Below are 12,202 nucleotides of genomic sequence, written 5' to 3' on the forward strand. Positions count from 1 at the left end.
CCTGCAGCAGTTAAATTGTTGCGCGGTGGGTGAATCAAGGAAACGTGAAACTTGTGGACATTAAATTTATTGCTAATGAGGCATAACATTCGGCCTGAAAACATGCCGACGCTGTTGGTGGGAAACACTCCGTTTTTCGCGCCGGAACCAACATAATCATGCCACACTTGGCGCACTGAAAGAATGCTCATGTGAAACATGCTGGTTTGGAGTCCCGAGGCGTGTGATTTGCCCAAACTGGCTCACAGCTGTGCAATGTTAACAAGGGGGAGCTGCATTTAAACGCTCCCTCTCCACTCACAGCCAGTCATGCCAGAAGGATGGCAGTGCAGAGACAGTTCCACATTTCATGGAGACAGATCTTGCAGTGCAGGAGAGGTGGGCCATCCTGCACCAAGTGAGAAGATGACCCAAAAGCAGGGAAGCAAATGCAGCTTGGGATGCAGTGTCTGTGGCAGTCAGTGCCAACATCCTGACACTGAGGACGGCTGCCCAATGCTGAAAGAAAATGAACAACCTCATTCGAGCTGCAAGGGTGAGTGTCCATCTGTCACATCCTGGCATCAGTCCCATCTGTCACACCTGGAATGTCCACATCAATCCACTACCTGACATTCCGTGGCCTTCCAGCACTTAACCCCCCAGAATCTTCCTCAAATCCGTCTGGCACTCCTCATCACAACACCTTCCTGTCAAGGCATGGTGCCACCTGCTTCCCTGCCCCATCCTCCCCCAGCATGCCAGCCATCAGGCTTTCAATCATCCCTTTTTGCCCCCGCAGGAGAAGGTAGCCCATAATAAAAGGGAGCAGAAGACTGGTGTTAGGCCACCCAAGATTAGCAAGATTAAACAGCTACGAGAGGGCACGCGTGGAGGCAGGCACCATAGTTAGGGATAGGGTAATTGGCACTGTAAATAATTAGCATTAAAGAATTCTGCAATTCTGTCCCATTTCCCACAGAGAGTTTACTTCCCCAACTGTACTCAGAATCTCTTACCTGCCCTCCGAAGCAACCCCAACCGTGAGAGCCATGAGACTCATAGTGACAGGCATCCTGGAATAACAACCTCGTCACTCACTGAATCCTAAGCCCGGCCAACCTAACCCCCCCCCTCCCCACCTGCCACTCATGCAGCATTGGGCCAAATGATGATATCACTGACCCTCACTCAGACATGAGCCCGGAGGTCTGTGTGCAGTCAGAAGACAGTCAGGAGTCAAACTTAGGCATCATCAGAGTTTGCCTCACATTGAGTCATCATCACCCTTCCTAAGACCCTCAGAGTGTGTGGACAAGGGTTCTGGAAGGGTAGGCAAGGGTTCTTGGAAGGGGAGGTGGCTGCTGCTGAAGCTGCTGAACACCAAGCCTCCTAATCAGAGTATCTGGTGGAAATCAGGGCCTCTCTGGTCACCACCTGTTTTTCATTCTCCGGGTCCTCCTCAGGCTCTTCCTCCACTCCCTCTTGGTCCATCTCCTCCTTCTCCAGAAAGTCTCCCCACTGGTTGTGGAGGACACATTAGCAGGCTTTGCAATTGGCATCAGAGGCAGTCCCTCAAGGACCTCTCAGCAGCCAGTAACAATACTTGTCACATGAGCCCCAACCCAGCGGTGGGCCCTGCCCTGTGCACCTCCAGCCGCACCAAGCCCCCCACCAAACCCCTGCACCTCCGAAGACCCCCACTCCATCCTGCACCATGGCAGCGACTGACTTGCCCTTTTGCAACCTGGTGGTAAGTGCTAAGGGGTACTCACCTCCTCGCTCGCAATCCATGGTGCCTGGTCAAGGGACCAGTAGTGATTTACACCCAAGTGACTTCCTGCTGGCGGGGAGTATGAACATTCCAGGAGGGGGGGATTATCACATGCCAAACATGCTAATGAGACTGAAATCAAGTCAATCTCATACGAATCAATCTCACGCCCTTTCTGGGTGAGATCCGGTTTGCACCAGCAGAAAAGGACCGGGAAGATCGCAGACTATTTGGTGCTAGGTGCAAGACCTGTCTTTGGGCCCGTGTGGAATTTTACCCAGATTAGCGCGAATGGTGTCAGGCGCAATGCGTCCGGAAAATTACAACCCCAGTGTTCCAACCACTCTTTTGATTACAGCAAAAAACATCAATAAATTAAACAAGAATTACAAGGTATAACAGTCCCTGGTGGGGCACTGTAACTAAGACAAAGCATCAAAAGAAACCTCACTAACTAAATCAAAGTGTCATTACTGGGGATGATGTGCTTCCACCAGTAAATCTCCTATTCTTATGTGGTCAAAGTACTCATCTAAACAAATGCCTTGATCCGTGTATCCTGATAAGATAATTAATATGCTGGTAACAGGTAGGTACTCTTGTGTTTACCAATGGAGTTGATGCAAGAAATTATAGACATTATATATTATAGAATTATATATTGTCTGGTGACGCGGGCAAGTCAATTGTTATCCTTAGAGATACAGCAGCAATACAGTTATCAATGGTGGCATGTAATATGAAGCTCTCCAAAACGTTTGTTGAATAATGAAGTGTTGATGTGGAGATTTGATGGAAATTATTTACATAGAAACATAGAAAATAGGAGCAAGAATAGACCATTTGGCCCTTAGAGCTTGCTCTATCATTCATCATGATCATGGTTGATCATTCAACTCAATAGCCTGATCCCACCTGCGCATCACATCCTTTGGTCCCCTTCGCCCCAAGAGCTATATCTAACCCCTTCTTGAAAACATACAATGTTCTGGCCTCAACAGCTTTCTGTGCTTGTGAATTCCACAGGCTTACCACTCTCTGGGTGAAGAAATTTCTCATCTTAGTCCTAAAAGATTTACTCCTATATCCTTAGGCTATCACCCCTGGTTGTGGATATCCCCACCATCAGGAACATCCTTCCTGCATTTACCCTCTATAGTCCTGTTAGAATTTTATAGGTTTCTATGAGATCCCCCCTCATTCTTCCAAACCCCAGTGAGTATAATCCTAACCGACTCAATCTCTCCTCATAAGTCAGTCCCGCATCCCAGGAATCAGTCTGGTAAATCTTCTCTGCATTCCTCCTCTGAATGTCAAAAACATCATTACTCAGAAAAGAAGGCCAAAATTGCACACAATATTCCAGGTGTGGCCTCACCAAGGCCCTGTATAATTGCAGCAAGACATTCCTGCACCTCACGCGATGAAGGCCAATATATCATTTGTCTCCTTTACCACCTGCTGCACCTGCATGCTTATCTTCAGCAACTGGTATGCAAGGAAACCCAAGCCTCATTGCACATTCCCCTCTCTTCATTTGTAACCATCCAGATAATAATCTGCCTTCCTGTTTTTGCTTCCAAATACTGCATCTGTCATGCATTTGCCCACTCACTCAGCTTATCCAAATCACACTGAAGCATCTCTGCATCCTCCCTACAGCTCACCCTCCAACCCAACTTTGTGTCATCTGCAAATTTGAAGATACTACATTTAGTTCCTTCATCGAAATCATTGACATACATTATAAAGAGCTTGGGTCTTAGCACCAATCCCTGAAGGACCCCATTAGTCACTGCCTGCCATTCAGAAAAAGACCCATTTATTCCTACTCTTTGTTTTCTGTCTGCCAGCTAGTTTTCTATCTATCTCAACACACTACCCTCAATCTCATGCGCTTTAAGTTTGCATGCTAACCTCTTAGCTGGGAGTTAGTTGAAAGCCTTCTGAAAGTCCAAATAAACAACATTCACTGGCTTCCCCTCATCAACTCTACAAGTTACATCCTCGAAGAATTCCAAATTTGTCATGCATGATTTCTCTTTCATAAGTCCATGCTAACTCTGTCTGATTCTACCACTGTTTACCAAGTTCTCTGCTATAGAATCTTTGAAAATGGACTCTAGAATTTCCCCCACTACTGATGTCAGGTTTACTGGTCTACAATTCCCCGTTTTCTCTCTTCCTCCCTTTTCAAATTGTGGGGTTACATTAGCTACCCTCCAATCGATAGGAATTGTCCCAGAGTCTATATTGTTGCTGTGGAGAAAGGCAGAGCTGTGACTGGTGACAGGATTTTTGGGGTAAGAATTAGTTTTAAGTACTTTTCCGCGGGTGTTATTTATTTATTTAATTTAGTTTTAAATTTTGGCGCGCAACCGGCAGTGGCCGCGGGGTTTACTGGGAAGGGTCTCTTGAGTTTTTTTTTTAGTGCACAGGAGGTTTAAAAGGCAGGTCCCACTGTCTAGCGGGCAGCGTTGGGAGCGGGCAGCGGAGTGAGACGGAGCTGAGTGAGAACTGAGGGGCTTTGGCTCATCGGGCTTAGGCAGAAAGGGCGAGCAGGGGTGAGTTTCTTATTTTTAAAAAATTTTATTTATAAGTTACTTTTCTCCGGGTACCTTGGTAGAAATAATTTGGAACAGAGAGGAATAATCTTCATTCACTTTTTTCCCTGTGTTTAAAAGGGCAATTATGACTGTCAGGCCAGTATGTTGTTCCCAATGTAGGATGTGGGAGGTCCTGGAGGCTCCTAGCCTCCCGGACGACCATATCTGTGCTGGGTGTGTTGAGCTGCGGTTCCTAAGGGACCATGTTAGGGAACTGGAATTGCAGCTCGAGGACCTTCGCCGGGTTAGGGATAGTGAGGAGGTCATTGACAGGAGCTATCGGCAGGTGGTCACACCGGGACCACGGGAGGAGGGTAACTGGGTAACAGTGAGGAAGGAGAAAGCTCGGGTGATGGTGAGCACCCCGGTGGATGTGCCCCTTAATAATAAGTACTCCTGTCTGAGTACTACTGGGGTGGACAGCCCACCTGGGGGAAGCAGCGGTGGCAGTGTCTCTGGAGCTGAGCCTGGCCCAGTAGTGCAAAGGGGTAAGGAAAGGAGGGTAGTGCTAATTGGGGACTCTACGGTGAGAGGGTCAGATAGGCGTTTTTGCGGACACAGACGGGACTCTCGGATGGTGGTTTGCCTCCCTGGTGCAGGGGTCCGGGATGTCTCTGGTCGAGTCCCAGAAATCCTGAAGGGGGAGGGAGAGGAGCCCAAGGTCGTGATGCATATAGGTACTGCTGACATCGGTAGGAAGAGGGAAGGGGTCATGAAAAGAGAATATAGGGAGTTGGGTAGACAGCTGAGAAAGAGGAATGCAAAGGTAGTAATCTCGGGATTGCTGCCTGTGCCGCGGGAGAGTGAGAACAGGAATCGGTGGAGAATTAATGCGTGGCTGAGGGACTGGAGCAAGGGACAAGGATTTGGGTACTTGGATCATTGGGACCTCTTTAGGGGCAGGTGTGACCTGTTTAAAAAAGACGGGTGGCACTTGAATCCCAGGGGGACCAATATCCTGGCGGGAAGGTTGGCTAAGGCTACTGGAGAGACTTTAAACTAGAAAGGTTGGGGGGAGGGAATCGAAATGAGGGGACTGAGAGCGAGGAGGTTAGCTCGCAAATAGATAAGGAATGTAGACAGGGTAAGAGGGAGGTTAGACGAGTGAGGGAGAAGGGAAGTGCTCAGGCTGAAGGTCTGAGATGTGTCTATTTTAATGCCAGGAGTGTAGTGAATAAAGTGGATGAGCTTGGAGCGTGGATTGCTGCTTCGAATTGTGATGTGGTGGCCATTACGGAGACTTGGATGTCTCAGGGACAGGACTGGGTGCTTCAGGTGCCAGGTTTTAGATGTTTCAGGAAGGACAGGGAGGGAGGCAAGAGAGGGGGGGGAGTGGCACTGTTGATCAGGGATAGTGTCACGGCTGTAGAGAAGGTGGACGCCGTGGAGGGACTGACTACGGAATCTCTGTGGGTGGAGGTTAGGAATAGGAAGGGGTCGGTAACTTTGCTGGGTGTTTTCTATAGGCCGCCCAATAGTAACAGAGATGTTGAGGAGCAGATGGGGAAACAGATCCTGGAGAGATGTAGGAATAACAGAGTTGTCGTGATGGGAGATTTTAATTTCCCAAACATAGATTGGAATATCCCTAGGGCTAGGGGTTTGGATGGAGAGGAGTTTGTTAGGTGTGTCCAGGAGAGTTTCCTGACACAGTATGTGGATAAGCCTACTAGAGGAGAGGCTGTTCTTGATCTGGTGCTGGCTAATGAACCTGGACAGGTGGAGGATCTCTCGGTGGGTGAACATCTTGGGGATAGCGATCATAATTCTATCTCCTTCACGATAGCATTGGAAAGAGATAGGGTCAGGCAGGCTAGGAAAGTGTTTCTCTGGAGTAAAGGGAAATACAGTGTCATCAGGGAGGAAATTAGACGGGTAAATTGGAAGGAGGCATTCTTGGGGAAAAGTACCGAAGGAAAGTGGAGGATTTTCAAGGAATGTTTGTCTGGAGCTCTGCATGACAACGTTCCGATGAGACAGGGGGGTGTTGGTAGGGTACGGGAACCGTGGTGCACGAAGGTTGTGATGAACCTGGTAAATAAGAAAAGAGAGGCGTACAGAAGGTTCAGAGAGCTAGGAGGTGTTAAGGATTTAGAGGAGTATACGCGATGTAGGAAGGAGCTTAAGAAGGAAATTAGGAGAGCGAGAAGGGGTCATGAGAAGACCTTGGCGGGTAAGATTAAGGAGAATCCCAAGGCTTTCTACAAATATGTCAAGAGTAAAAGGATGAGATGTGAAGGCATAGGACCCTTAAAAGGTGAAGGGGGAAAAGTTTGTGCGGAACCGTTAGAAATGGCGGAGGTGCTTAATGAATACTTTACCTCGGTATTCACGGTGGAAAGGGATCTGGGTGGTTGTACTGCTGGATTGCGGAGGACAGAAAGGATCGAGCATGTGGACATAAAGAAAGAGGATGTGTTGGAACTATTGAATGGCATCAAGGTTGGTAAGTCGCCGGGACCGGATGGGATGTACCCCAGGTTACTGTGGGAGGCGAGGGAGGAGATTGCGGAGCCTTTGGCGATGATCTTTGCATCGTCGATGGAGACGGGAGAGGTTCCGGAGGATTGGAGGATTGCGGATGTGGTCCCTATATTCAAGAAAGGGAACAGGGACAGCCCGGGAAATTACCGACCGGTGAGTCTAACCTCAGTGGTTGGTAAGTTGATGGAGAGGATCCTGAGAGACAGGATTTATGATCATCTAGAGAAGTTTAGTATGATCAAAAGTAGTCAGCACGGCTTTGTCAGGGGCAGGTCGTGCCTTACGAGCCTGGTTGAGTTCTTTGAAAATGTGACCAAGCACATTGACGAAGGAAGAGCGGTGGATGTGGTCTATATGGACTTCAGCAAAGCGTTCGATAAGGTCCCCCATGCAAGACTTCTTGAGAAAGTGAGAGGGCATGGGATCCAAGGGGCTGTTGCCTTGTGGATCCAGAACTGGCTTGCCTGCAGAAGGCAGAGAGTGGCTGTGGAGGGGTCTTTCTCTGCATGGAGGTCAGTGACCAGTGGAGTGCCCCAGGGATCTGTTCTGGGACCCTTGCTGTTTGTCATTTTCATAAATGACCTGGATGAGGAAGTGGAGGGATGGGTTGGTAAGTTTGCTGACAACACCAAGGTAGGTGGTGTTGTGGATAGTTTGGAGGGATGTCAGAAGTTGCAGCGAGACATAGATAGAATGCAAGACTGGGCGGAGAAGTGGCAGATGGACTTCAACCCGGATAAGTGTGTAGTGATCCATTTTGGCAGATCCAACGGGATGGAGCAGCAGTATAAAATGAAGGGTACCATTCTTAGCAGTGTAGAGGATCAGAAGGACCTTGGGGTCCGGGTCCATAGGACTCTTAAATCGGCCTCGCAGGTGGAGGATGCGGTCAAGAAGGCGTATGGCGTACTGGCCTTCATTAATCGAGGGATTGAGTTTAGGAGTCGGGAGATAATGCTGCAGCTTTATAGGACCCTGGTTAGACCCCACTTGGAGTACTGCGCGCAGTTCTGGTCACCTCATTACAGGAAAGATGTTGAAGCCATTGAAAGGGTGCAGAGGAGATTTACAAGGATGTTGCCTGGATTGGGGGGCATGCCTTATGAGGATAGGTTGAGGGAGCTTGGTCTCTTCTCCCTGGAGAGACGAAGGATGAGAGGTGACCTGATAGAGGTTTACAAGATGTTGAGGGGTCTGGATAGGGTGGACTCTCAGAGGCTATTTCCAAGGGCTGAAATGGTTGCTACGAGAGGACACAGGTTTAAGGTGCTGGGGGGTAGGTACAGGGGGGATGTCAGGGGTAAGTTTTTCACTCAGAGGGTGGTGGGTGAGTGGAATCGGCTGACGTCGGTGGTGGTGGAGGCAAACTCGTTGGGGTCTTTTAAGAGACTTCTGGATGAGTACATGGGATTTAATGGGATTGAGGGCTATAGATAGGCCTAGAGGTGGGGATGTGATCGGCGCAACTTGTGGGCCGAAGGGCCTGTTTGTGCTGTGACTTTCTATGTTCTATGTTCTATGTTCTATAATCTTGGAAGATGACCACCAATGCATTCATTGTTTCTAAGGTCACTTTCTTAAATAGTCTGGGATGTAGATTATCAGGCCCTGGGATTTATCGGTGTTCAGTCCCATCAATTTCCCCAACACCATTTCTCTGCTAATTCTGATTTCCTCCATCTCACTACACCCTGTGTTCCCCAACATTTCTGATATGTTATTCGTGTCCTCCTTTGTATTCCTCGATAGATGATGTATTTAAAATGTGGTTTAGTCACTGGACTTGGTGCTGTTGGCATTTTTCCTAATTTGCAATTGAAGAGGTGAATTTCGCATTGGGAAATTACATGGCTGGGGTATGTTTTGGCTGTCTTCAATAGTTCCAGGAAAGGTTGTCAAGGATGATGAACCTGAAATTTTACAGGAAAAGTTGAATAACTTGGAAAACCAATTACAGTTTGCAAACCTCATGTCAAAATTGATGTTTGAGGGAAGACGTACCAGAACAGTCAAAAACTCAGCCTGCTAGATTAAAAAGGTAATTGGAGCAGTGGGCTATGGAAGAAAATCTGCAGATTTCCACTCCATCTGATGGAGGAGCAGCGCTCCGAAAGCTAATGGTATTTGCTAACAAATAAACCTGTTGGACTTTAACCTGGTGTTGTTAAAACTCTTCCCTAATAAGCCAGAGCTGTATATAAGCTGCAGAAATGGACACACAGCCAGCCACGCCACAAAGATGTCTGCACGGAAACCGGCTCCCAGATTTACAGAGGCCAGCCAGGAGCACCTGCTGGATGCCGTGGAGGAGAGGCGTGAGGGGATCTTCCCCGGCCAGAGGCCTCACTCAAGGGGTGCAGCCGCCACGGCATTGTGGGAGGAGCGGTGAATGCCAGGAGCCTGACACCGCGCTCTGGCTGGCAGTGTCGCAAAAAAAGTACAACCTTCTGCGAGCAGCAAGGGTGAGTGAGCATCCCACTTGGAACCCCACACATGCTTGGCACGGATCTCCAACCCTGCTTAGACACCTGAAGGGCATGCAACAAGTGACCCTTCCCCCAGGAATAGAATCTAACCCCTTCCCCTCACCCCTCAATGAGCACCCTTCAGTGGTGACTGCTTTCCCCGAAGTTGTCAGCACAACGCCCAAGACACAGGCATGCATTGTGCATCATGTACTGCAATATGTTAATGCTTGCTATCCACCTTATGTTCCCACAGGAAAAGAACATCCAGAATGCATGGGAAATGACACAGACTGGTGGTGGTGTGCCTGGCCTGTGGCAGCTGACCAGCATGGAGGAGCTTGCCATGGAGCTGGCAGTGGCTGATGGGCCTTCCCAATTGGTCACCGACAGCCAGGTTGGCGTCCAACATGCAAGTGAGCAGAAGCACACCCTCAACCTAGGTCCTCCTCTAAGTAAGTGCAATGCTGCATGGAATGTTTTGCCTCCCTCCTCCTAATGTGTGTTCTTTTTTATAGCCCTGGATCCAGAGGAACCCGGCCCTTCGGGTGTTGCCGCTGCTCCTGCTGCTCTGGAGCAAACTACCCGCGGCCCCTAGGATGATACTTCAGAGGGAGGCAACACTAAAGCTTCACCGTCACAACCCACCAAAACAGAGATGATCGCCACGGTGGGTACCTTTAGTGTTGAGGCTTCTGGGTCACGAACTGGTGAGCACATCACAGCCACTGATGCACATCGGGTGGAGGTGGGCACATCCAAGGGCTCGGGCACATGGAGGTCTGCTGGAGGCCAGGATTCAGCTGTCCTCAAGCCAGCTGTTGGGCCTCTGGGTTTGCTCCTCCCAAGGCTAGTGGAGATGCATCAGGAAACCGGGGAGTTATGGAAGGGTTGTCAGGAGCAACCATGCTGCGACTGCAAGGCTGTTTTGGGGAGTCAAACAGAGTGCTGTTGCAGAAGGTGGTGCCAAGACAGCGTGAGACCCAGGCCAACACTGCAAGAGTGGCGACCGCAGTGGAAAGTCTGGCTCAGGGGTCTGTCTTCATGGGTGACAGGGTCCAGACCATCCTGGAGACACTACAGGCCATGGGCGAGTGTGTTTCTGGCATCCAGGAGGCACAGCGTTGATGGCCATGAGTGTCGGGGGCATGTGGAAGACACTGCTGGCCACGGCTGGGACTCTCACTGGCATTCTGGAGATACAGCAGGCTGTGGCTGTGAGCCTCGACAACTTAGCCCAGGGTCAGAGGGCTACTGCTGAGGGGCTCCAGAGCCTGGCTCGCTCACAGAATGCTGTAGCTGAGGAGGTCCCGAGCTTGGCCCAGTCTCAGAGGGCCAGGGCTGGGGGATCACACATCATGGGGCAGACACATCTAGGCCTCCAGGACTGGTAGAGCCAGGTGACGCCGGAACTTCTGGAGCTCAGTTCAGCTACCCTAGCGTCCCATGGAGTGCCCCCGGGGCCTCTGGGCACCCCAAAGGAGGAGAAAGGGTTTGAGCTTATGCCGGGGTCTTCCACCCAGGAGATCCCGGACGTCCTGAGACCTTCCGATTCCCCCTTCCTCACACCGGGGCATCTCAGGGCCAGCGAGATGAACAGGGTGGCACTGAAACAGTGCTATCTGCATGTCAGCCGGGGCCCTCCAGGGGACGTCTGCCAAGGGCATCACAGGCAACGGGGCGTGCATCACAGCTGGACACCTCCACCTCTGATGTGCATCCTGGGGTAGCACCGAGAAAGCAGCAGACGGCACAAAGTTAGAAAGTTGTAGTTCACTAGAGGGCATGGGTGAAGGTCAGCATTAGTCAGGGTTTGATAATCAGTTATGTTAAGAACACAATAAACTGTTAATTGCTGTGACTAATGTGTCTCTGATTCTCTCCTCACGCCTCCCCCACCCCGCCCCCCCCAATAGTTCAGAGTCCCCAACTCCTAAACATAGAGGTGTTGTCTGTTGAGCCTTGCAGACTCAGCCACATGTTTCAGAGTGCCTGCCCTATCTTCCCCAACATCCACCAGACTCTTGGTGCAAGTGCCTCCACTCCCCCAGCCACCCCGCCCCCCCCCCCCCAACCACCCACTCTCTTCGCCAAAAAACATGTGTCCCCAACCCATACAGCTACGTGGGCCAGGGTAGCAGCGTGCATTCAGAGTACAGGTAGGAGTCAGACTTGAGTTGCACCAGGGGCAGGATCCCAGTGTGCACAACAGCGAGTTGTCATCATCTTCCAGCCTTCAGCCAAGACTCGCAACCATTGCCAGCCCAGGCACATTAATAGGGTCGGATGTTTCTGGGGGATAGGGTGGTGGGATGACAGGAGCAGGGGAAGGGTGATGTGGTGGTTTGAGAGTCCAGGTCGATTTGGAGGGGGAATAGCGGCTGCACTTGCTCATGGGGTGTGGTGGATGTGTGTTGGTTGCACCCCCCTCACTGCACAGCACCAGCTAGGTGAAGCGGGCTGCAATCAAGGTATCCCTCGCTGGCCTTCCCTGCCGGACACCTGCCTTCGCCGTCCACCATCTTTCCTCCGGCTCTTTATATGGCAGGACGTCCACCTCGCCCCTTCCCCATTCCTCCTCCTCCTCCTGCTCCAGCTGGTCTCCCCGCTGCTGGGCAATTTTGTGAAGAGCGCAGCAAACAATAATGATGCGTCAGGCACGCACAAGGTCATACTAGAGGGCCCTCCCCCAGAGCGGTCCAAGCATCTTCAGCAGGCCTATGCACCGCTCAACGACGGACCGGGTGGTTGCATGGGCCTCGTTGTCGCAGGTCTCCGTCTCGGTCTCGGGCCTCTGCACAGCGTCATCAGCCATGACCTTAGCGGGTAACCCTTGTCACCAGTAGCCATCCCAGGAGCCTGGGCTGGTCTTCAAAGAGCCCAGGGATGTCCCA

This window comes from Mustelus asterias, chromosome 9, assembly GCF_964213995.1.
Source record: "Mustelus asterias chromosome 9, sMusAst1.hap1.1, whole genome shotgun sequence".
In the NCBI taxonomy this organism is placed as follows: Eukaryota; Metazoa; Chordata; class Chondrichthyes; order Carcharhiniformes; family Triakidae; genus Mustelus; species Mustelus asterias.